The sequence below is a fragment of the Ptychodera flava genome, chromosome 20 (assembly GCF_041260155.1).
Source record: "Ptychodera flava strain L36383 chromosome 20, AS_Pfla_20210202, whole genome shotgun sequence".
In the NCBI taxonomy this organism is placed as follows: Eukaryota; Metazoa; Hemichordata; class Enteropneusta; family Ptychoderidae; genus Ptychodera; species Ptychodera flava.
The window spans coordinates 14,605,757-14,632,545 of record NC_091947.1 but is presented as its reverse complement, the minus strand read 5'-3'; the positions used below and the strand labels follow the sequence as shown (position 1 = coordinate 14,632,545).

Sequence of the window (26,789 nt, the reverse complement as noted above, 5' to 3'; positions counted from 1 at the left end):
CCCATTGCTAAATATCGGTAGCGCGTTACCTCCAATTTGCATTTCCCCGCGTGTGTATTAGTGTGTGAAGTTTTGACTCAATCGCACAAGTACACAGTTCGCGCGTACCCCATCGAATGGTTACAGCGCTGTATCGCTGGACGTTACGCCACCACCGATATTCATCGAACGTGTGGGTTTGTAAGGTGTTATGACAAAGTAAACTCACTTCTGTCGAACGTTTTCGAGAAAACCTGTCCTCGGTATTTGCCGCGTTGTTCAAAGCACGTATACAAAAACCTGTTATTAGCATCGATAGCATCCTTTTAACTCATGCATTGTGACTTGTCTCACGACACGTTTGTGATTAATTACCTGAGTCGCCGATTAACAATGGTACAGACGTGTTTCCTCATTAGACGATTCCAAGCGGAGTGTAATGATGCGAAAATATTTGGTCAATTATATGAAATAGAAATGTCCGGGTGAATCAGTCATGTATAATTTTGTACGTGTGCGGTCAAGCGGGTGTTGGGCGCTCACGTAAAAGGGGGAGGGGAAGGTAACTCCGTGTCAGCGTCATAGAGAACGGTTGTAAATTGATAAAATGCAAATTAAGCTGACAATTTTATGCTCGGCTATTCACGTGTTCTCTGATGGATGGTAGGCGAATATCAAAATTTGTGAGAGGCGATCTGTCTGTTACGCACACTGAAACTAAATGGGACTTCGACATGCAGAAGGAGTGTGACCCCCATCCCCACTCCCGTAAACTCACGCGGGATTTCTTGCCATTCGAACGATAAGGTTCGAATATTTCGTCTGTTTTAAGGTTACCTTAAGAAACATCTCCAAGACGTCCGTTACTTTTTGCATTTCACCTTAACGTTATCGGTTGTGATCCTTTGACCTTCGCTCACCAGTTGTGCACAAAGATGGCGCTCAACCGTGTCATCGCTGAAAGTACGTGTCTGTGGGTTCATGTCTGATGTAGCGGCGACATAACTTGATGATGGTAATTTTACTCATCGCAGTCACTGTGTCAAACAACAGGTTACCGACAAACAAAAATTTCATTTTATTGACATGGAAACAAAATGTAACATCGAGAAAATCCCCTATCTACCTTTTTACGAATGGTTCATTGTCATATGAAAAACCGTTGCATTTATCAAATTAAATGTTTGAGGATTGGTTGAGTATGTTTGGCTGCGAAGTTTACAACTCACAACACACACACACACACACACACACACACACACACACACACTCTCTCTCTCTCTCTCTCTCTCTCTCTCTCTCTCTCTCTCTCTCTCTCTCTCTCTCTCTCTCTCTCTCTCTCTCTCTCTCATACACACAAGAAAACCACATATACTAGCGTGTTCCCTCGCCGAGAACAATTTCTGACAACTACTATGGTCTGTACATGCTTGAATGGGTATGCCAAAATCACACACCGTGTTAATCTTCTTTTTGAAAAATGCTATCCATCAGAGATAATGACAAGCATGCCATCTACTTAAGCAAGATTAATTTGTTCATACAATAATGACAGAAAATAATACATACATATTTTCACCTTTGCATTGGCACTTTAGTTTAATTTCAACTACACAATTACATTTCTATATTTGCCAAGTTGATTACTTCTACGTGAGAAAATGTTAGAGTCGTTAAAACTGCCTGCTCTGTGTGCGCCCGGAAAAGACAAGGTACCTTTGAAGTAAATATCATTAAGATACCGATTTCCTGCGTCAGGTTATCATTAAAGACCTTGACAAAATGTAAGAAAACAATTTGTATAGGACTGTCAAAATACGGGTCGTTTTAATATTTCCCCCTTGATGACTCCATAATTTGGCTGATTCAAAACTCATTAACAATAATCTCCGGGAATTAAAAAGGGACGCCTGTCCCAACCCCGGTAACCCTTTTTTGTAATTCGAAAGCTTGGCTCGAACGTGTACAAAGTCCTATCATTGTCACTTGTTTTAATATATGATGCCTTAGGCAGTCAATTAAATACTGCAATGAAGTCCCTGACATGGTTTCCGAAAACCTTGCTCGTAAAATTTAGCAGTGTACAGAATAATCACCTCACGACGCGATCGGTCATTGTGTTTGCTCTTAATAGAAATAAGGAGACCATTAAGAGCTCCATGATTCATCGGCAATGAGGCCAATCGTCACAGCAATGTATTGTCCTTCACGACATGTTTCGCCAGAAATATTTTGCCAATGTGTATCCCTCCTTTATCACGCACAGTTTCACTTGAGATGCACTTTGCGGGGCGCAAATGATCGAGTTTTCAGTAAGGTCAAGTTCGGAGTTACGCCGTAACAGAACGACCGTGACGGCGAATTCTAATTGACAAGTACAAGAGTGATTACAGCTAATTTTGGCTTTGTGTGTGTATTATTATGAGTCGGGGAGAACATATATCGCGGCCTATATGGGAACCATTGCATTTGTGTGTGGGGGTGAACAAACAGTGCGGCCCATGTGAACTGTTACATTTCAGTGACATTTGGAGAACAATCGATTACATTATATTTTAAACTGATTAGATCGACTCTTTGAGTGGCGGAGTGCTCCGTTTATTTCGGGCAGATCCTTTTTACAGAATTTACAAAACAAATTGTGAGACTCGATGAAACAAAAATGTGTTTTTACAAGCTTTAACTCATCTGGGCCTGTTTCTCATATACAAACTTAGTAGGCCTAAGTTCAGGGGAGTTGCCCTACACATTGAATGCCAGTAAAACTGCAGCGATGGATTTTTGGACCCAGTTCGGGAACATTTTCATTGTTTTGAGTACTTCATCATAGCAACAATGTCCGGCTGGACGCTTCTCCTACAATTAGCCACTGCTAAGGTTTTCTATTGGAACATTACATTTGCGTTATTTCATATTGGATACAATTCAAATGAAATGAAAATGTTGAAATGAAAACTATGATATTTAAACAAAAATATATAAACGACAAGGAACTAGATGCGCAGTGATGTTAATTTTTACGTTGAGTATGATGACAATTTTGATCAATGGGAACATCGTTCACACGCAATGCAACACCCTCGGCACCTGTTGACGGTCATGCGAACCCCCATGAACTAACTGTACTGAATGGGACATCTGCTATATGTCGTTTTGTCCCGATGCAAGTTGTCTTGTTTTGAATCGCTGCTTGAAAGGGACAGTGTTTCTCGATCTCGACGGTGTGGGGCATTTGCTGTGAGTTGAAGGCCTTCTAGGACGCCAATGACGGACACTCATCACATCAGTCTGTGCATGATACGTTGCAGTCTCGCCAGGGAAGCGACTACCGCGGGTCCGTACATCTCGATATAATGTGCGAAAGATATGCAGCCAAGCCGTGAATACGGGAGAACAGAGACAAATCGAAAACCCGACACTCCAGGTATTTAAAATCCATCTGTTTGCACAAGTGGTGAGCTTCTAGAATATCCTGAGCTATAAACACCGTGTGAACAGAAATATGCCTCTCTTAATGACTCATTCGAGTTATCGATTTCAGCTCCGATACGATGTTATTCTATATAATGTTTATACTGTAGCTATTTATCTCAACGGAAAATCCATGAACTGCCCAAAAGCAGAATTAATTCGGCCCTAGATGACGACTGGCGCGGTTCAATGACTTGCCATATACCAACACAATTTTTCAGCCAACTTCAAGGTCTGCGATCTAATGATTCTGATAAAGGCAGAGTTTATCTACTTGTTCATCGATATTGCGAGGATGACACTATAAAGGACGATATGATACTGGGATTGGCCATATCACGCATCAGTGGCAATGCGTCTTTGAATATTGTGCTACTGCACGTGGCCGTGGCGCGATACCGATCAAGAACGGCGCTACACCAAACTGGCGTTGTCATACCAACTTCCTCAATATTTGTTATGTTTTACATGTAATAGTTTCCTATGACTTCAATTTTTTATTTATCCTATTTCTGTGGAAAGCAGTTGATACCCCAAGATGAACGCTTCCATAGCGTGAAATTCAATAACATCACAACTAACTTACGTCGAATTCAGGTATTATCGCAATGCTATCTGCAAACAAGCATTGGAATTGATAATGCGCTCAAAGTGACTGTAGGGCACACATTTTTTTATTAACACATATGGAAACTTAGATACTAGGTTATAGTTATTTCCGGTTTATTCAAATATATGCCCTGTACGTTTACATCGATTGAAAGCTGCCCCACAATCTGAACACTGCTGAAGAAACAACAACACAAGAGATATCAGGAATCTTGCGGTTGATGGAGATATCGCGCTGTACACTACACAACCAGTCAATGACGGTCGTCTGTTCCATACTTGATAAAGTCGGGCATGAGTCATTTTGTGTGATTCACAACTTAACACCAATGAGTGTTTTTTTTTCAATCATAATAAAGCAAAGCGATAAATATATACGGAAATTCTACCGTCAAATATGAAAATGAGTGATTTAAAGAGATAATGAGACTTCAATATGCAAACATAGTAAAAAGTGCCACAGAATAAGAACTTTTCGGTATCATTACAAAATTACGCCATACTTTTATTCTCACAACCTGATTATTACTTAATAACTATCTCGTAAATAAATTTTCCCTGGCAGGCTAACCATAAATATACAATAGTCAATCAGACTGCGTACTTTCAGGTTTTGATGTAGAAAATTCTTTCGCTTTATACATTCATGGTCAATTATACTTCATTGCACAATTTGCTGTCGCCGGAATTTAAACTTGGTACATAAACCACCCAAGGTAATTTTGCTCCTAGAGAGAAAAATAAGTATTTGTTCTGAAGCACAACCAATAAAACTGTTTCTTTTCTTGTTTAACCTGGACGACAATTGCCGCTTCTTGGAGAGTTCTCACATGTCCTTATTTGTTTAATGTCTATGTGTACTTTTCTAAATAAAAATAACAATTGAACACTGAAGACTACAGGCTCAAAACTACTCTGCAGTAACATTAAACATAAACTTAGGGGGTGTGTTTGTATTCACTCATCGTGAAAAGCACCCTCAGCCGAGCATTGATTTCTACCATCGGGACTTTGAGGAAGGGGATGGCTGTCGGAGGGTATGGCCCAGGGTTTTTCAGGCGCCCGAAATATAAATTGTGAGTTACATACGAATTGAAAATAAATGGAATTTGAAAAAAAAAAACAAGACTTTCACAAGCTCTGGTATTTTATGAAAGGGAATGAGCGAGCAGCTGAAGATTCAGACACGTAGTGTCGTAGATATAAATTTGATTTACTAGGCTCTTCGGGCTGTGACGACCGGCTTTACTTTCTTAGCAGTCTGAAACCGTGAATCATCTTGCGATCAACAGTATACCTATCTGTAATCTGTTGTCATGGAAACACCAAAGCTCACTGCAATCCACGGAGCATAAACCAAACATTAAAAATATGAATTCTTACGGCCACGAGAGAGGAAGTAATCTATGAGAACGACACTATAATATTAGAATGTTCACCTGTAGAAGTTCATCCAGAACCTTAAAATGAAAGCACAGTGTTTCCGAACGGGAAATCACAATAGACGACAAATTGGCTTTTTGAAAACGCCATTTATCGAAGTCATTGGTAATGATTTATTAGTACATACGTGCTTTTATGCATACCTAAAATGACACGCACAATAATTTGATTAGGTTCATAGCAAATTGACATAGTACGCTACAATGATAATTTTCTTGTGTTTAAATGCGCATGTCTTTCACTGGTTCGCTGATATTATAAAAGTGAGAAAACAACGATGGTTGCTTAAACCTCACCACCTCTCTCTCTCTCTCTCTCTCTCTCTCTCTCTCTCTCTCTCTCTCTCTCTCTCTCTCTCTCTCTCTCTCTCTCTCTCCATCAGATACACAAGCTCATTGAAAGGAGGCAAATAATTTCCTTTTTATAGTTTGTGACATGAAGGCTTAATGTGCAAGTTGCAAGAACGTCCATTGTTACGCGACCGTGGACAGCCTAATGATCAAGAAAAGCGAAAACATGTCGGTCTAGAATAAAATAGGCTCATACTTTTTCCCCGCGTGTTGTTTTTTTAAACTTTCCATCTGCCTGATCTTTTATTGTGACAATATTCAACATCCAAGTACGGAAACAAAGCTTTAAAACAACGAGGTAGTTGTCTGCCGTAGGACACAAACTGTCATCGTTAATGGAAGTTTGATGTTCTGGTTCATCTGTGACAATTCACAGAGATACCGTCTCAAGGCAACAAAGAGATATAAGTGAATTTAAGCCGGCCCATTTCCTGCTTAAAGCACAATGACATCGAATTTAAAATTAACTTTAGTGACTCCTTTATCTGTTCACAATGACTTTGTCATTTATTAAAGGCAGCGTGGTTATTACGGCCTTTACTTTAATTTTCCTGTTCAAGCTCATTCGGTTTATATATTAGGAGACAATCGAACAAAGAGTTCTTTACGAAATGCTTAAACGAATCATTTGATTCTGGGAATTGTCAAAGTTTTTCGGTGACAGTTATCCCTTTAAGCATAGAAGGTTTATTGAAACATAGAATGTCATGTTTACTCCAGATTGGTCGCTCTGGTAAGCGGTACGAGTCTAAAGTTCGCAATGCAAGATTGATAGCTAGAATGTGGAACTGACTGAACGAATGTACATGTCGTAACGTGAAAAAAACGCAACGCCATTGAAATGCTGAGTAAGCAAGAGTGAAATCCAAGTGAGATTCATCCATTCTAAAACCCAAAATATTAAGAAAGTGTAAAAGTAAGTCTGTCTGTCTGTCTGTCTGTCTGTCTGCATGTCTGTCTGTCTGTCTGTCTCACTGCCTGCCTGCCTGCTTGCCTGCTGTCTCGGTGTATGTATGTATGTATGTATGTATGTATGTATGTATGTATGTATGTATGTATGTATGTATGTATGTATGTATGTATGTATGTATGTATGTATGTATGTATGTATATGTGTGTGTGTATGTATGTAAGTATGTATGTATGTATGTATGTATGTATGTATGTATGTATGTATGTATGTATGTATGTATGTATGTATGTATCTATGTATGTATGTATGTATGTATCTATGTATGTATGTATATATCTATGTATCTATGTATCTATGTATCTATGGTACAGTAGGTAGGTAGGTAGGTAGGTAGGTAGGCAGGCAGGCAGGTGTTTGCAAGCCTATTGATGTCTGTGTACTGTATGTGTGTTTGTCTATCTGACTATCAACCTATCCACTGGCCTGTCTATTGCTCAAATCCCAGACAACTGCCAATTCTACATTTGTACGTTCACCTGTATGAATATCTTACATATCGCTGAATTATATATATATATATATATATATATATATATATATATATATATATATATATATATATATATATATATATATATATATATATATATATATATATATATATATATATATATATATATATATATATATATATGTATAAAGCATAATAATGTTGCAAAATCTGTGTCTGTATCACATAGCAGATCTCCTTGCAATAATCAAGTTAGCGACTTAATGAAATCGGAAGTTCTGAAGCTTCCTTCCGGCGAAAGCCATTCATCGAAAGGAAAACGCTGCAGAGAAGAGTTTACACTGCAGACTTCACGTGTAGGTTGATCGTGCATGAACGATACACTTCACGGGGTCTAATGGAAATCCATAAACCAATTAAACGCCACTGATACAATATTACTGGAAATTTCATTACAAGCTCTGACAGACTGGGTAAATATTGTGGCACTTCATAAAAATGTACCGAGCGATCTTATTCGATTAAAATTTAACAGTAAAACTTTTGTAAACATCGTAAATGGTAGCAGTCAGTTACTGTTTAATATATCGAGACAAAGCTATAACATGATATATATATATATATATATATATATATATATATATATATATATATATATATATATATATAATGCTCGTTTGAGTAAGATCTAACATACAGATAGATAGATTAATTGGCATATTAATAATACATTTCGATATTTTTGTTTTATATGCACATAGTGCTAAAACTCTTTTCTAGTCATTTGTATACATGTGTTTTGCTATGAACCCATCATCTCCTAATATCAGTTCGTCTGAAGTTTTGTATAGCAAATTGCGTGCAATAGATTCACTTGTAGACAGCGAGAAAAACGGATTTAGGTACCAAAAGTTGAAAGCCAGTAAGAGAGTTGACTTTTGTATTCGTTGGTACAAAGTTTTTAATCAGATGCAACAACAAGGCGGAACATTCGAGCTGGAAAGCTTTTCGAGTTTCCAATCTGCATATAGGGGGAGAATGCTCCAAATGATGAACGTGCGCGACTGCTCACGAAGTGCTGAATACAACCTGGGGAATTGTCGCAATTAAAATGAGAGCGAGAGGCAATTATTTTAAAATCAGAATAAAAGAGGTAATACAAGTCGGATAGGCGTGGTCACTTGACACCAATGTATCATTGCGCTCGTCAATTTAATTGAAACGCCAACAAGCTGTAAAATTGCGTGTTGTTTTCAAAACGACAGAACAATATTAGAAATTAATTGGAACGCCGTGTTTTGTCGGAAACTGGTGCCGTTATTTAGTTTTGACCGTTAAAAGTACGGGTCTTTGTGTGTTTTTTTCCCCACGCAATTCATCTTCCTGCAATTTTGGACATTGTCTCCAATTCAAATACTGGTGACAGAGAAAAAATGCTGGTACTATCCTTTTACTGTGTCGATTTACATCATGCTATAGAAATAGTCATGCAAATTCTAAAACAAATGTTGAAGTTTTTCGGTTGTCAAGATAGAAGAGAGCTTATCAAAGTCTTCATACCAGGCCATATAAATGTGTACGAAATACAGTTTATCCTTACTGCTAAATAATACCAAGCTATTTTTTTTTTGTTTTCGGGGTGTTTTTGAGATAAAATTTTGAAGTGGGAAAACTGTACAAAATACAGATTCGTACAGGGCGCCACAATACAATTATATCTAGGCATTATAATTAATAAAAGCTGAAATGTGTCATAAAATATGCTTAGATGAGTATCCGGAACCTGAGTCAATCCAGTTTGATTTATTTCTAGGAGATATTTCTTTACGCTAGGCAAACATGCTTTGTGGCGGATGCATGAGAAATGGCCCAGCCTGATTGCTAAACTGTGTAGTGTTCAATTAAAACATTACCGTAGGTTTGCGCGGAATGTTGATTTCAAAGGTTACATCTGGGGAGCCCCGCGCACGGGCAAACAACACAAGCATCCCGCAAGGACTCGCTGATTGGATTAGCTTATTCGATAATCAATACATATTGACAACACAAGCCACTCAATTTGATTAGGCCCGTGTTTCTACTGCGAGCCGAGCTACGGCTCTGCAACAATGAGCATTGATGATGCCACGTCGCATTGTACCTGGTTCTAAAGGGAACCGCGGAAACGGCACATTATTCGCGAAAAAGGTCTGAATTAGCTATTACGCACTCGAAAATAACCATTATCTACACATACTCTTGGAGAAATTAAAGAATTTCTAAATTCGGAAAACGCCAGCTATTCGCGCCCCAAACTTTGCCATAGTCTCGACGAAAACGTGCTAGCATAAGTTACAATGCCGGTCGAAATTGACTTTCGGACCCCGTCGTACGCAAGCTATAAGGACGCCGAAAATTTTTCGATTGGACAACACTTGAAACAGAGATACGAGGTATTTTTCAAGTAAAGACATGTATTATTGATATATGTCGAGTGACAGCTTAAATCGTAAATGTGTTAACACGGACTACACAAAAATGTCAATGCTTTATTGGACAGATTTTATCACTATCACAATCGTAAATAAAATGAATTCGAAGATGTGTACCTTGAAAGAGAATAAGAATCAACTACATTTCTTCCTTCGCCGAATTCTAATTTTTCGATGATTTGCTGTGATAACAGATAAAATTGCATTTAACAAGCCCTACTTTTCTATTTAACGCTGGCACAGGTAATCTAAGGAGGTTTATGAGATCCTCTTTATCTGAGGTTGCGTACAACATTCCAGTCATCACTTCCGTACATAATCTAACTACTTGTTACCAAAATAATGAGCATCTACTATATGAAAGCTCTATACGTTTTTGAATGGTACGAGATACTAGATAATGGTTGAAATATACTTTGGAGTGTTGGTGAACTGCGATTAAGGATAAAAATCGGATGAAACTTGAACCCAAATGTCCTCTGTTAAAGTGTAGCATTAATAAATCCAGGATAAGTTGGGGTGGGTTCTGTTTCGTACAACTTTGCGAAGATGGTGACTTGTAGATTGGTAATAGTCATATTGCAGTACTGTGAAAGTACATGTATTGCTCTCTGTTTTTTTGAATCACAACTTTGCAACAATTGGGTGATGAAACTCGTTAACGTAAATATCCAATCGTGATAAATGAGTAACGATTTGTTCTGATGCGTTACGCCTGTTGCATAAAAAACACAATGTCATCTATCCTCGAAATAATAAACACATGAAAGAACTTGTGTCAAAGAAAAGAAAGATAAAATCTCGAAACACACGAACCTGAAGAGCGAAGGAGCTCGATCAGAGGTATACAACTTTCGCTTCGATAGGGTAGCTCACTGCGCACTGCTAATGTAAACAGAATCGGAAACCAGCCTCAGGAACCATACGACCAAACTGGTATAGAATGCGTTGAACGCGATCGAATGTTAGGTGTCTCACCGCAAATATTGACTATATATTACCGAGGCAGGTATGACGTAGTTTCCAATGCATGACGGGAAATCATGCATATTGCCGTCGCGCTTGGAGAACAATACGCTGAAACAAATAACCTGATGCGAAATGAACACGAGTATATTGCATTTGCTGATTGGGCACTTTTAAGAAATGAGGTGTAATGTATTAATTTTGTAGAATACGTCATTCTTAATATATGCAGACTGCGACACTCGGATCGAGCGGCTTGGGAAATCATAGGAGTGTTAACTGTGTGTTCTTACAGTAAAAGATGAAACTCAGTTATCACCAGAATATGAGCGAAAATTTATTTCAAACAAAAGAATACTAATTTTTCGCTTGGGTTATCATACGCTAATGAAGCAAGGTTTCACGAATTTCCGCCTTCTGGGTGTTGGTGATGTGACATTTTACTAAAAGATACTTCACAGTTGGTTAGTTAGACTTTATTGTTAATATGTACGTTTGGTCAGAGCTCAAAAGTAGCATGACAATGTAACATCGCATGATATACACTGATGGTCGCGCAGGACAATAAAAGTATCACATAGTTCACGAATGAACCTCCATGAAGCGATCGTTACGGTACTCTAGTTGACAAATTTCGTTTTGCGATCCTTAAAACTTGGACTATCCGACGAGGAGAGTCAGACGATACTCATGAAGTGATGTCTAGTGGGAGGAAGCGGCGACGAAAAATGCTGTACTTCTACACTTGTGGTTACAAGGTAAATGAGATGTGTTATGATTATGCTCAGAGCATTCGCTTGAGTAGGTGAAATGTTTGTTCATATTATGCTCAGAGCATTCGCTTGAGAAGGTGAAATGTTTGTAATTCCTTACTGTTTCTACTGTAGAGTCGACAGATGCGTATCACTTTTGGAAATATTCATTCCATGGGATCTTAAAAACGAATCGACGTCCAAAGTCAAGGAAAAAGTAACAGAAAGCCATAAAGACATGAAAGTTACATCGCGTTAAAGTCGACTTACATGTAATTGTCTCCGTAGATATTTTGTTTCTCGTGACGATTATGGTGTGCGATTCATCATAGAGTCATCGCCGCAATAGCTATTTCTCGAGCCGGTCAATGACCAAATCATGATCCATATGATTTACCGTGGTTCTAAAAGATTGTACACAGGTCGTTTAGTCTACAAATGAGAAAGTTGTAGAGAAGTGTAATATTTGCTTTTAATATGCATAAGCTTTTGACATAGTGGGACCGTGACTTCCTGAGCAACGTGGAAATTCGTAAACTCCAGCACCGAAAGTTATTGGCACGTAATGAGTGCCTTTTCTTGCCGCTACGAGGGGCGCTTCATCAAAGCTTTCTACGACTTGTTTACTCGTCATACAGGCATTATGAACCACGTGTTTCGTTTGACAAAAGCCCACGACAGCGATTATAATTGAATTAATAAATCCATCATCCAGGGTGTCTAACAATATCCTTTCTAGCGCGCTTCACCATTCAATCACAGCGTTATATTTTTTCATAACAAACTCTCTTTGTATATTGGTCATTTATACTGCTTCGTTTCCCATATCGTATGGCCATGCTTCATTATAACACAACCAAAAATAACAGGAGCGGTGAATCTAAATGGAAAAATCAATTTTTAATAATGTTTCCTCCCTAAAATCCCAACCAAAGCAAGTTATCCACGGCGTTATCATCACAGAAATACATTTATTCTTATTATACCCTTATTTAAAATCCGCGCCTAATCCTCTCAGAAAATAATTTCGGACTGCTGCTTGCAAAATTAGAATTGCTACCAAAATGAAAATTGCCATTCAATAACAACGCCGAAAATCGGAAAAAAACTTGGAGAGCTTTATGGTTGCCATGACAATTCCAATTTTCTGACGCAAAGTTGTCTACCGCGGTTGTCCGGTAAACCGCATCACACTATGCTGCGTCATGGATTTCGATACAGTAATGTTCAAAATAGGCAATCCTATTATTCCTTATTGGAACGTTGCGCTCAAAACCCACACTGAATTGTATGTTGTGCAAATCGACTCATGAGCTGGACATATTATCTGAGCAGTGACTTGTGTCTCCCTGAAAAGAAAAGAGCGAAACTCCGATGAAACGGAAAGAAACGAGCTTTGAAAACGCAATTTCCTATCCCATAAAAGCCTATTTTGAGTGCAAAAAAAGTATGAACGTTATTAATACAAACAAATTTGGTTCGGACCGGACGTGTTGGTATTTTTTGTTAAGGGGAATATCGAGCACAGTTAGCGAATATACTGCGCAGATGGATTTTAGATGTAGACAAGTTGCGATAAGTAGAAGTTTTCCTGGTGAATTCAAAGTACATTACGTATGCGCAGATGTGAGTGAGAAATCATGTCAGTTGTCAAGGGTGGTCACGTGATCACAATTGCAGTTGCGGGACTCGGGATGCTTTAGATCGGGAATCCGTAAAAAATCTCACAAATGAATAATATTTTTGGTTTCGCCGCTCACCACACCCTGATGGAAAGGGTGTATGGTCGAAACACGCAGTCGTCCCACACTAATGTTCAAACAATGAAATAAAAACACTGTATTCACTCCCTGAAACTATCATCTGTTCATCTATTTTTATCTATTTTTACACAGTCAGTATTTATTTTGGCGTGTCATCAGATTTCTCAATCGCTGACAGTTGGCAAATACGACCGGAACATCTGTGATGACAAAATTTATCAGTAGTCTGTGTAACCTCCATAAATTTATGTATTTTATCAATTTGCGATTTTGTTATTTCATTTGTATATATACAGTTTGTACACAGAGAGACCGTGTCAGAATAACTCCGCTGCTTGTTTGTTTCATACTCTCACTGATCAATAACCGCTGATATTCATAAGCTTTCATTATTTGCAAAACTTCTAAACTAAAGCGCGTGACTCCATTAAGGAGAATTCGGGCGATTCTGTATCCTAGCAACAACTGGCAACTGTAAAGTCAGCAAAGACGGTTTGATACTACCTAACCAAAAATTTCCGCTTTTGATTTTCCTCCATCTTTCATAATGAGCGTTGTAACCGAGTATATCACATTTTTCACATTTATCATGGTACACTATAGCGATATAAATAAGGTAGTGTCTATTTTAGGTTATAACCTTTATCATAATAAAACACTTTATAGAAAACAACATGTTACCTTACACAAATACAACATCTCTCTTTCTGATGACTAAATTCAGTTATTTTTCGATCGAATTCGAACTCACAACCTACTCAGCCAGGAAAGACATCGGCGGTCAAACCATTGGCCAAGTCTCGGCAAATTGTAAAAAGACTCTTCACAGCTTTAGTTCAATGGATTACGCGCACACACATAAGCTTACAAGCCATCAAACAACACAAACAACACAAACACATACACACACACTCAACGAAAAAAGTGACGAATGAGCTGCTACATTGGGTTTCAGAGAGCGTCCCAAATCAAAAGGGGAACATAATTTGATATTGTGACCCTGTAAGCAGATGGGGAAGTATATCCAAACATCGTAAGTTCTATTATTTTTCAGCTGATGCTTTTAAATTTAAATATTCATAAAAAAAGCTCGTTGAGCAGAGACTTTGTCAACGACTCTCGATGTAGTACAACACAGTTCAGCAGGAATTCAGGTGAAGTGAACTTCGGGGACAAATATTCGGACTCTAAAATGTTTGCAATATTTTTTCGGTTCGCATGTTGTGTTGATTTAGTTTAAAGCTTACAGGGTTCTGAAATTCGGAAACTTAATTTTTCCCATATAGTTAACCATACTATTAGCAATATCGGCCACTTTGAACGGCAAATGTCGGCATGTTTCTGGTCATTGTTTCCCTTGTACCAGAATCTGTTTGTTGGCCCCATTTTTATTTTGCATTTTTAAAGAACAGTTCAAACTTTCGTGGAGCAAATTGTGAGTGAAAGTTTTAATGTTTGAGTGTAGAGGCGGGTACCTTTAATTTGTTGGGCGGTTCAGATGAGAGTACATGTAGCTATGTTTTGCTGGACAAACAAAGAAAACATGTACTTGGCGTATTTGAAGCGCGATGTGTTAAAGCAAGAACCAACGCATGGTACACGCTTGGAGAGATAAAACCAGCGGAAGGGGAGAGACGAAGTGATAGAACAGCGGCCAGACAGACGTAGAGACAGATCAGCGGAGAGGAAGAGACAGAGAGACGGCCATAACTGTATCTCTAGGCTTGGAAACACACGGAGGGCATAGTTAACTGTTTTTTTCTTCCTGTACATAGAGTGATTACTCTTTATATAGCTGCTTATTACTCCCTTTTTAACCTTTGATGGTGTTTTCATTCATGACCGCGATATCCTTAATGAGAAAGTTAATCAAACGATTAATTAGTGGTTCATGGTACAAGGCAATGATTTCCCGTCAGCCTTACAACATTATTATATATTGAACACCGATTTTTGTGCAAAGTGAGACTCTTAATTGTGTAGGAAAGACGAAATAGCAAAAATATGGATCAGCAACTTATCTGAGCGATTCGGAAATTTGGGCACAAGGTTTGTGATTTCACTGAAACTGTCGATAAAAGATTGTATTTAGGCGCCACACTTTCAGAAAATGCGAGAACTATAGTGTTTCACCATAGACAGTCGAGAAAATTTCTCGACTGTCTATGGTTTCACGTGATATAAATAATGAGAAGTTATTGTAACAGTTTTCTTTTGCGTTAAGTTTAGATTCTTTACGGAAAGACATCGAGCAGTTTGTTCTTTAATTGCCATACACATACACACATACATACATACATACATACATACATACATACATACATACATACATACATACACACACACACACACACACACACACACACACACACACACACATACATACATACATACATACATACATACATACATACATACATACATACATACATACATACATACATACATACATACATACATACATACATACATACATACATACATACATACATACATACAAACATACAGTGAGGATAAATGTTAGAGTAATACGTTATTTTTCATGTTAAGGTAAAACGCGCAAAGGGGACAGATATTTGGACTCTCAAACTTTCACAATGCTTGTCTGATATACACTTGTGGGGTTCATTTCAAAGCTCTTGGTGTAAGAAAACTTGTTCATCGCTTTAGTTTTTCGAAATTCGAAAATTTTATTTTTCCCCGCAGAGTTAACACAGGGATGGCGGCCGTTTTGAATTTTTAAATATTGGTAAATCTTTATTTCATTTCTCTAGTACCACAATTTGCACGGTGACTTCGGCCCCCGATTTTTATTCTTGATTTTGAAAGACAATGGTTAAGATTCATTAAGGAAAGTTTGAGCAAAAGTTTAAGTCTTTCACTTTCGAGGCGCATACTACCTTAAGCAGGAAACGATAATTTTTTGAAGCAGTCAAGTCAATAGACGCAATAGCACTTATACAACTTTACGGCATTATAAAAGAAATATTGGTTAACTCCTGAACGCAGCATGCTCTTCCGTATCTAAGAGACTGCTTCCGGAAATCTCACTTTTGACAAAACCACCCTGGAGGAGCTTTGGTGTGGAAATGGGCCGATGCATGAAGTGGCATGTATGTATACCAAAGAATGCTATCTGTTACATTAAAGACAACTTATAAATAACATACCAAGGCCATTTTAAGAGGATTGCATGTCACAGGTCATCGCTAAAGAATGGGAACAAACTAACTGTTTCGATACAAATATAGCATCGACAGATTAAATAACCAGCGACACGGTTGCAGAGCAGAGATAGCGATAATGTTAGGATGTCGCCAATTAATGGAGAATTATCGAAGCATTACTGAAAACATAAACATGACGAATCTGAAAATGAAAAAAGTTTACATGCACGATGCATTTCAAAGATTGTAATGAATTAAATATAACTTTACAGCAAACCACAGACTAATATTACGTACGTTTACTCTTCAGCCGGATTTGACTTGAAGAAAAATGATCTCTGCTTGTATTTTGTCGTGGATACAAAACCGACCAAGATTAACAAAAAACGTCATTAGTGGAATGGTTCTGAGCCTCCAAAGTAATCTTCGGGCAAAGTCACACTAAAAGGAAGCCACTCCGCGATAAATCAAACTTAACTTCTCCACGGAACAGCTCAAGCATAAAGTATGCTAGACTCGCTTCAACCTTATTAAAGGGAATTTGCTCAGTGTCTGACATATACCAATATGATGTGGCGACCTTTTTGACAACTCTTTTATGACTTTGTGCAAAAAACCCTGCACACACAATGTACACTGCATACTAATAGGGTTAGATTTCTGTCAAATGTTCTCTGAGTCAACTGTTTCAGAATCAATAACTGTGAATTCATTTCTTTGAGGGCACAAGCCAGTTTGTTTGGACACTAATCATGATCAGAAGCGTATAAAGATGTGACTGCTGTGCTTGTATAGTGTTCACGGGCATCGTTAAATTTTGAAGAAAAAACCGCGCGCGCAATATTATGTGTCAGTACGGACGCTTGGTCACACGGCTCTCGAATGCGCCGTAATTTGGATTTGTGAAAAATAATAGAATTCTATAAGTAGGCTGATATCCTAACATCATGATTTTCAAATTCGATGCTTTGTTGTCAAGCTTTCGGTCTAATCATTTTATTGGGATTAACAAACTTTCTCCGTCAATTTGTTAAAAGGCAAAGACCATCAGTAGCTCCCTCATTGATTTGTTTTACCGATTAAGACGACAATTAGTAGTGATTATGGTTTCTCGACGTTGTTAAATTTCTAAGAAAGAGTTCCGCCTGTTTCAAAATATCCAATAATTAATTGGCTAAATGGTCCCCTTTCGGGAATTATTCGTAGATCGAGACCGATAAACCTCAGGCCAAGTCAATAAATCACTGTGAAAGACTTTCTGAACCGTTGTAGGTTATAGGAACAGAAAAAAAATCATAGGGAGAGATAACGGTTCATCCGTTCATTTGGTTCGACCCACCGAGTGTTTAATTCAACGGCTCTGTCGGCAAAATCTCCAGTTACTTCTTCTAATGCCAGCTGTACCGCGCAATCTCCGAAAAAGATCAATCGATGTTTGACCGGGGGATACGGAACAAACCAGGTCGGTTATCTTCCTCTAATTGTTTGTCGGATTTTTTGAGAACACAAACCTAATTTCCTGATCGCATAGTGGCGTAAAAAAGGTTGTTAAGATACCTGGTGGGATAAGACGGCCTTATCGTTTATCTCTTGGCATGAATGTTTTCACTTTTCCCGCTCGAATATCGACCAACTGTCCGAAAAGTAAACCAGTTCAATGGTACGACTACTGATGTTGACTTCTACACGTACATCATGGTCGGTAGTCTCCCAAGTCTACAAAATTTATTTCTGTGTTGATTAAGATTTAATTCATCATTTTTAAACATGGGGTTATTTTAGCACAATCGCTCAATGCGATTGCGCGCCACAACTTTGAACATAATGGGGACAGATATAAGACCGGAAATCAGTTTGACAAATGTACAGCGAACGCGCTGCATAGACATTAGAAGTCCAGATTGATAATCGGCGTTGTTCTAGAAAAAAAAAGCCCGACGGTGTGGAGCGTTCGTATATCGGAACCCGTCGCCGCGTTATCGTTTTTCAACGTGTCATGTACACACAAAAAGATGAACACATAACAAACGTCACACTCAACGAAATATCTGAACATAAAGGAAGGGTTTCTGTCAATACACGGGGTTGCTGTGTGTTGGTACTTCCAATACAGCAATTATTTACAGAGCGTTCGGACCCCAAAGAGCGCCAAACAAACAGTGCCTCGCAGATACGCAAACCTATCCGAGTACTTCGTACAACAAATCACCTTTAATATATTGACGTTTTACATTTGTACCCTTAGTCTTTTCCCGGCAGTCGGTAAGATCAATATCTGTGTGTCTCAATCATAATAATTTCATACGGCTGTTCCGATTAAATATTTCTTTAGCTCGGTCAGGAAGACGAGTTGCTACGCGTAGTGCAATTAAACATCAATTTTCCATTACCTGTTCCAATCTATTCAGGAAACACCAGTAGTATATAATCCTCTAGCGAAAAACAAAGTCCTGGACTTCGTCATGGGTAGTCTTGGCGATGGCTGAATGTTTAAATATGCCTTGGCTACCCGACCGCAGAAAGCAACTTGTTACTTTCGACCAAATCGTGCGTGATTTGCACGTATTGGGTATCTGGAAGCCAAAACTTTTGGGTGCACCGAAAGCGATTTCTAATCAAACGGGGGGGGGGGGGGGGGGAGGCTCTCGGGATTACCGCTATACAGGTGTAATGCTTGTTTGCTGAACTCCTGGTTATATAATACAAACTGCGCTTTTTGGAACATATGCTGGAGGCGGTCATCTTATTTCATTTCCCTTCAATTCTATTTCTTCGGAAAACCCTAGGGCACATTTGTAACACCGTGCCATTTTTCTCTTGTGGATTTCGCATTAAGATTGATAAAATATACTTACAGGGAAAAAAATAACTTGAAGGCCACTGAAAGGAAAGCTCTGGGTCTAAGGGTTCTGTATTAAATTGTCCAGGGTCGGTGTGGGTGTATCGAAGCACTGTGACAGTTGTTACAACCAGGCTGACACCGTAATCAGACTAGAGTGTTTACGCCTCCGGGTGATTATTGCAAATTGACGGAAAAAGGAAGAATAATTCGCCGGCTCGGAGGCTGTCCATCGAAAGATGCCTATGAAGACGGACATATCAACATTTGCCTTTAATAGGACTCTCATTATTCTCCTCGTGTTGTCGTTTCTTTCAATTAAGCAACATCGAGAAATCCTTCGCAGGGTGAATGCCAAATTAACAACTGATCTGGCCATTCTGTGTTTTTTAACGCATGGCGAGACTACAGATGACGAAGTTCCGACAGTCGAACCGAAAGGGCTAGCGGAATCCCTTTTACGTTTACCGGTCATAACGTCCAGTTATTAATGACCATTGCAAACCATTGTCTTCTTTCGTTATTATTTCTCCATCAACTGTAACTTTTGATGTGTTTTGGGGTACTATTGTTGTAATTGTTGTAATTTAAAAGTAATTTCTTGGTCTGCTGTTCCAAGCATTATGTCAAACTGTACAACGTTGTCAACATGTAGCCTGTACGCTAGTTACGTACTGAATTTCAGTACCTGACTTAGCCCTACGAGTATGGAGAGAGTCCCCGGCTCGGCGTAGCAAAAGCCTGTCGCTCTCGCCATACGCGTAGGGCTTTACCTGACTATTCTGTCAACAACGAGATTGCATATGATGCAATATGCACTGTGCTACTGGAATAATACAATCTATTTTTGGTAGATGAATAAAACACCCTCTCCAGTATCTTATAGAACAAAAAAACCATGAAAATAGTACGGCTAATAAACAGTTATACATTCAGCCCCGTGAGTTAGTTTTTGTTTTCCACACTAAATCAGTAAATGTTCTTCTAGGGTTGGTCCAATATGAAATAACAAAAGAAAACCCCTCCCTGCAGATTGACATTTTCACCTTCCCTGTTTCAATTCACCATGAAACAAGAATCTATTTTTATTCTCGGCATCGGTAAATATGTCGCAAAGGATTAAAATTTGAGATGTTCGAAAGAAAATAAAACGAAGTAGACAAGATACATGTATGCCGGCAAAGAAGAAGTGACTGACTCGTTCACAATGTATACATCAGTCCAGTCCACTCAGCGATGACACTGCGATAAATGATTTGTTATTGTTACAAGAGCGACTTAATATATCAGACCATATTTATTAAATTATCAATTATCAATCTAATTAAATTGAAAGCTGTCAGGCTAGTTTATCAAATGTAAATTTCATGTATTGCATTAAAATTGTGTCAAGTACAGGGGTCTGCCATACGCGGAGTTTTCGTGTCCAGGGCAACTAAAAAATTAATTAATTCTACGTGGCAGACGATAATAAGAGAAGAGGTGACGAGATCATGTTTGCGCGCGGTGGAATCTTCATGCAGGTACGTCGTCGCCGTCGAAAACCGTGATAAGAATTTTTTGAATGAGGGCGCCCTTTACTGAGCAATCGCTCAGTCGAGTAGGGGATAGAAAACTAATGTTTCTAGTTGAATCAAACCGTTATCGCGTGTCACCATACGCGGCAATGGAATGCGATGGAAGAGGTCTTTAAGAAAGTAGGGCGGGATCGATTCGCCAAACGATAAATATCAATGTATGTTCGTCACTGTTTTAGCTTCACAGAGTATATTTACACTTCGGACGATTGGAATGCGTTCTCGTCAAAGGCAGTCAACGGCGAGCTGAAGAAAATGAGAAACTATATAAGTCAGCAAAAACTCCTTATTATCATATACCCATGCCCCTATCGCTTCATCTTTGTGACGTTTACGGTAAAATATCAGCCACGATATAATTCTACACTTGAACTTTCCCGGAAGTGATATTAAAAATTCGACAAAATTGTAAGGAAATCATCTCGAAAGATTTCGGACTGATAGCAATTCTGCGAATTTCAAGATAGTAAGCAAATATTCACTTTCATCTGTTGATGGCGCTCATAATATCAATACTAGACTCAGCGAACAACGGAGAGATGTAATTGTAATTATTAATATGGTGGCTGTGTATTGTAATTTCCATAGAGTAATTCCTAGACATGGTAACCATTGAAATATTGGAATATTTAGTCGAAAAGTTCCAGGCGTAGTGAAAGCTTACAAAGTGACTTTGAAATTTGATCAAGTTTCAATGTACTCAACACGTTGGCTTTCAGAACTATACTTTTTAAGTCGTCGTCACACCAATGTGGCATGGACCTAGCGTGGCAGACATATGGAATGGTTTGTATTAACCTTTTGGATTACATGTCATATTTAGCTAGACTACTTTTTCGTCGGCGATAAAAGTGGGGAACCGTAAATGGCAGAGGAATTAAGTGACATCCAGGGCAATTCTGTCAAAAATCATCGTCTTAAAATATAGGACGCTGCAAGCAAACCAATCGGTTTTATTTCCGCCCTGGGAATCATTCTGGGCACGTACGCGTAAACACCGTCCGTGTACGTTTATGACAGGCTTGTGAGACTGTGAGATGCGTTTTTAATTGAATGGGCACGTAGAGGAAGGCTTGAAACGAAACGTGGATTATTTACGGGGCATATCTTTGGGTCTGTTCATGCTACGATGGACAGTGAAGGTGTAAAGAGTCTTAAATTGAAGACTCCACGGGAAAGAAGAGGGAATGAATTTGTAAAAAAGCGGTCATCTCCTTCCACTAAATACCAGGTTCGATCGAGTTCGCCGCGAGGCGGTAATCGCGATACTTGTACTTGATTTGTCCTCAGTAATCTACGATAGGCTAGCTTCGTGATGGCTGCACGCTTCACTTCATAATCAATCCGCATTCAGATTCTTTTCCCGCTCTCTTTCATAACAAGGCTAGATTTCACGACTTTTGTGATGGGGTCAGCCTGCCCAATAAAAGCTGTAGGGTATACACCGTAAAGAGTTCCTCAAACTCTATGAATATCATCACCACGCATTAAGGTAAGCCGCTTTCTCTAATTATCCCGACTACACTCCCCAAAAGGCATTCATCCACTTTTTTTTCTCGCGAAATCTATTGCCTTTTCAGAAGTGAAGTAAAAACACAACAATGCCCCGATAACGTTAAATAGAAGATTTACGGCGATTGAGGATTACCGGTGGCCGCGCGGGAGCGCTCATCTCGGCAGAGTTCATTAAGTTGTCCGGTGTGTTCTGATTTCATCATGCTACCTTCGACACATTCACTGATTTAGAAAACTGAATTCAAAATCTAGGATGTCATTAGTCTCACGACAGAGTGCTTGTTTCACAATGAGGTAAATAAAATGCTACGTTTTCGCGACACCTGACGGGGGAATTCTTATACGCACAGTGAACGCGAGACATCTGGGAAATGCCCCTGTCTTCAGAATCGCTGCTATTTCAATCACGGCGTGAGGACCAGAGGCTACTTTGCTCTACAAATGCACAATATTCATGTGTCAGTCTGAGATTACCCGCACAGCACGTTAGCTGTAATTTTGAAGCGAGTGATGGGAATATAATAGCCGTGCATTCCTTCAAGAACATTTTAAATACCTACCATGTTGGAGACCGCGTTACCAACACAATGCTGAAACAACACAATTACGAATCCAATGGTAGGAGCATGATGGTAGGAACATGATGACGAAAGATTGATTTATATTCATTTTTTTGAAATGGATGCTTACAATTTACCTTCTCAAAAACAATGTATTTAATAAGTAAATTAATCACACTCTATTCATATAGTTACTATACTTAAATAAGTATACATACATGTACGCCTACATACATACATACATACATACATACATACATACATACATACATACATACATACATACATACATACATACATACATACATACATACATACATACATACATACATACATACATACATACATACATACATACATACATACATACATACATAGACAGACAGACAGACAGACAGACAGACAGACAGACAGACAGACAGACAAATACATTTATACAAATCAAAGTCTAATCTATCAAGATTAATCAAGTTTACTCCGAAAAGGTCAGGATAAACCGATGGGTGTTCACTCAATGTACCTATTTGGCAATCACTACGTTTTATGCTGCTACATATCGACGGAAATCTGGCCGTTGCTTATACCTAACTTTGAGACATGGTAAGTCATTCACTGTGTAAGTGAACTGGACATTATGAAGCATAAATCGATGTAACGTGTCCCGCTTCTGATCTACTGAACACACACGGAGTTATAATACCCAGTATAGCCTTGAACAGACCATTGTGTTTAACAATACGCGCAGTCATTTCGATGGGTTTTGTTAGTTAGGAAAGCACTCCTTTTTGGTTCATATAATTTTAGGACGTGGTGATTTTATGAGATCGTAGAGAGCGATCCTTTGTAGTCATGGATGGATGAATCGTCACCCACTTGGTGGTATTTTTAGATTAAGCTTCTCTATCAAAATTCGATCAATCTTATTCACACGTGGCCTTGAAGTAAGCAAATAGTGGTGTTCGTACTTTCAACTAAGTGCTTTGTACAGTTCAGCATCTGGCAGATCGAGTGGTGTACAAATGATTCCATGTGATGTATTGCCATGTGATGATTTGTTGTCAATGTTATGGAAACGGTCGACAGCGAATGTTTGCAGCCATTCTTTAATAACATATCACTCTCGAAGAAGATATTCGCTGATGTGCGATAGGTCTGACTCGTTCGGGTGCAGTACGCGGTGAACTGCTGGGCTGGGATTATGAAAAATAATTCACTAAGAGACAAGCGATTTCCTCGATGTTTTTAACATCTTCTGCCCGCATCGCTGAACATACCTAACATTTGCAATCTCCCTTTCCACTGTCGTTTAGAATCATATAAAACAATTAGACACAACAATATGCACAGCGGACCCGATCGATTTCAGAGATAGTCATTTTCGATTAATATCGCCTATTGGGTTAACTGATACTGAATATTAGGTTTGTGTTTCATGTTGCATTAAGTATTAAACATTGGTTCAATTATAAGATATTGGAAAAACATAACTCTTACACCGAGCAAACCTTATACCTAAACTGATAAGTGCATGAATTAGCGTATTTCTGATGATGCATATCCCAAGAATAGTTCCGGTGTACTGGTTGGTTTATTTCTTGGTTGATCATTTCTTTTCGACAACAAATGATCTTCTCTGTAGTTTTCTGTGATTTGCTTTGTAGTACCATTTAGAAACTATGAAAATGTACAATCAAAGGAAATGCTCACGGCTCATGCTCAATGGTTATCAAAAAGCGAAACGCTGTGTCAGCAACTGATTCTGCTTGAATTGGATGACAAGGAGAGACGTCACAACAGTGACAGCGGAAAAAAATAACTCCAGGTGATCGTCACGGCAGAACAGGATCTGTCTGTCTTTAGTCCATGAGCCAGACCCCCAAAATTGGTCGATTGGTACCATTTGGGTGGGCAAATTCCCCCATACATTTTCTGAAAGCCCGAAATCTGAACTTTCTGAAAATCTTTGGTGGACATGTCTCAGAAGTAGCTTTCTGTCTCAAAAGTTGTTGTCATGGCAACCATATTAAAAATCTTAAAAGTAAAGAATACTATACAAAAGTGACTATTTAGTGAACAGCAAAAGATATTTACATGATTTCATGACACATACTGGTACCTCACATTATGGCCTTTCAGTTGACCCCATGACCTTAAACATTCTGGGTCAAGGTCAATAGGTCATGCCCATAAAATCTCAGAATTTCTGTAAAATCAAGCATTTTTCACAAATACTTTTCTGCTACGTTTACATAACATATAATAGAAACTCAAAAACTTGCTCAACAATAGCCACAGATGTGTGCTCTTTGAAATTAGTATGTTTTGTATCAGGGATGATGTTGTTAGTGAGTAATTACCAAGGCAACCATATGTGTGTTTTCAGTTATGCATGTAGCCTATGAGCCAGACCCCAAATTTTGTCAATTTGCTTCCATTTGACTCGAGTGGGGAACAAAGCCGCCTTTTAAACCTGATAATCTGAATTTTGAGAAAATCTTCATTGGGCAGTTTGCTGAATACGCTTTCAGTGTAAATATTGTTGTCATGGAATCAGCATTCAAAAGCATTAAAATTAAGCATACTATGTAAAATAGATTATCAAATACACGACAAAAGATATTTGATTGATTTAAGGATGCATATCAATAGTTCGACCCCATGACCTTTAGATTTGTAGGTCAAGGTCAATAGGCATTGCCTTCAGCAACTTAGAAATTGTTTAAGGTGGGATTTTTTCGCAAATAGCTTTGCAACATTTTTACCAAACCAAAAAGTTCAAACATGTAAACCTAGTCAGCTATAAGAGCTAATGCGATCTCTTTAAAATACTAGTGTTTTTTATCATATACCTTGTTGACAGGGCGGCAATCACCATAGCAACCATCAATGCATTTTCAGATACAGTAATAGAGCGACATTGGACATACCTTTGCATGTACATTAATGGTTATAAAATCATAACTTTTGTGTGCTAAGTACACATCAATGTCAACTAAAGTCATATCGACAGTAAAAGAGGTCAAAAGGCAAATATACGTAAGTGTGTCTGATTGTTTAAAAACAAAATTTGGCAAAGTTTTATGTTTTTGTTTTCATGATTGAAGTAACATGTTCACTTATCAAAAATGAGTATCTGTGTCGGACCAACGTAGTTAGTGGGAGATGATTATAAGCTTGTCAACGAGAAGACAAGTAGGCTGATCTCAAGAGATACCGATATACTATAACTTTTTTCGGATTTCATGTTGATCTACCCTGTATCTCCAGATAAATGCTTTTGTTTGTTATTTTCCATTAGGATGTAGCTTAGGTCACATGGGAAAAACCTTAACAAGAGGCCTAGCAGCCGATAGACTTCTGCTGTTATGTATTGCTTAAAAATGAAAAAGGTCAGGTTTTGTTTGTAAATAAACTTTGTAATACTGATACATCTGCTTATGTTGATTTTAGGAACACTGAACAAGGACATCCTTGCAAATGCATGTATTACTATTATATAATAATGGGCTCTTGTTTTTCATCTCTACCATAAATATGCAAAATTTGAAGAAACTGAAGTAATACCTAGGAACCTTTAAAGATAATTGTGAGAAAATTGTGTTTTGCAAACAAAAACGAAAAAAGGCCCAAAAATTTCAAGTACGAAACTTTTCTTCTCAACTTGAATAAACCTCACTCAGGTTGTCCCTAGGAACCCACATAACACAATTCAAAGTTGATAAAAAGGAAGAAATGCCCCAAAATATAAATATGTAAATTTCACCATGATTTGAACAAATCTCACTGAACTCAGCCAAATGAGCTGCATACCAGTATTGAAAGCAATTAGACCAGCAGTTTCAGAGAATAAAACAATTGTTGATAGATGATGGATGACGACGGACAATCCACCTATCTGATATG

The 26,789-nt window shown here is 38.4% G+C and overlaps 1 protein-coding gene across 7 annotated transcripts in view; it reads right to left on the bottom strand.

The window, feature by feature from the left end:
• The window catches only part of LOC139120121 (neuronal acetylcholine receptor subunit alpha-10-like), a 218,035-nt gene that overhangs the window by 56,489 nt on the left and 134,757 nt on the right, over window positions 1-26,789 (bottom strand). The window contains exon 1 of one of the 7 annotated variants that reach the window (XM_070684223.1): window positions 10,564-10,714. The exons of the other annotated variants lie outside the window; for them this stretch is intronic. The gene's annotated coding sequence lies outside the window, so the exon portion shown is untranslated. Of the gene's footprint in view, window positions 1-10,563; window positions 10,715-26,789 lie in introns of those variants that run through there. 7 annotated transcript variants of the gene reach the window in all.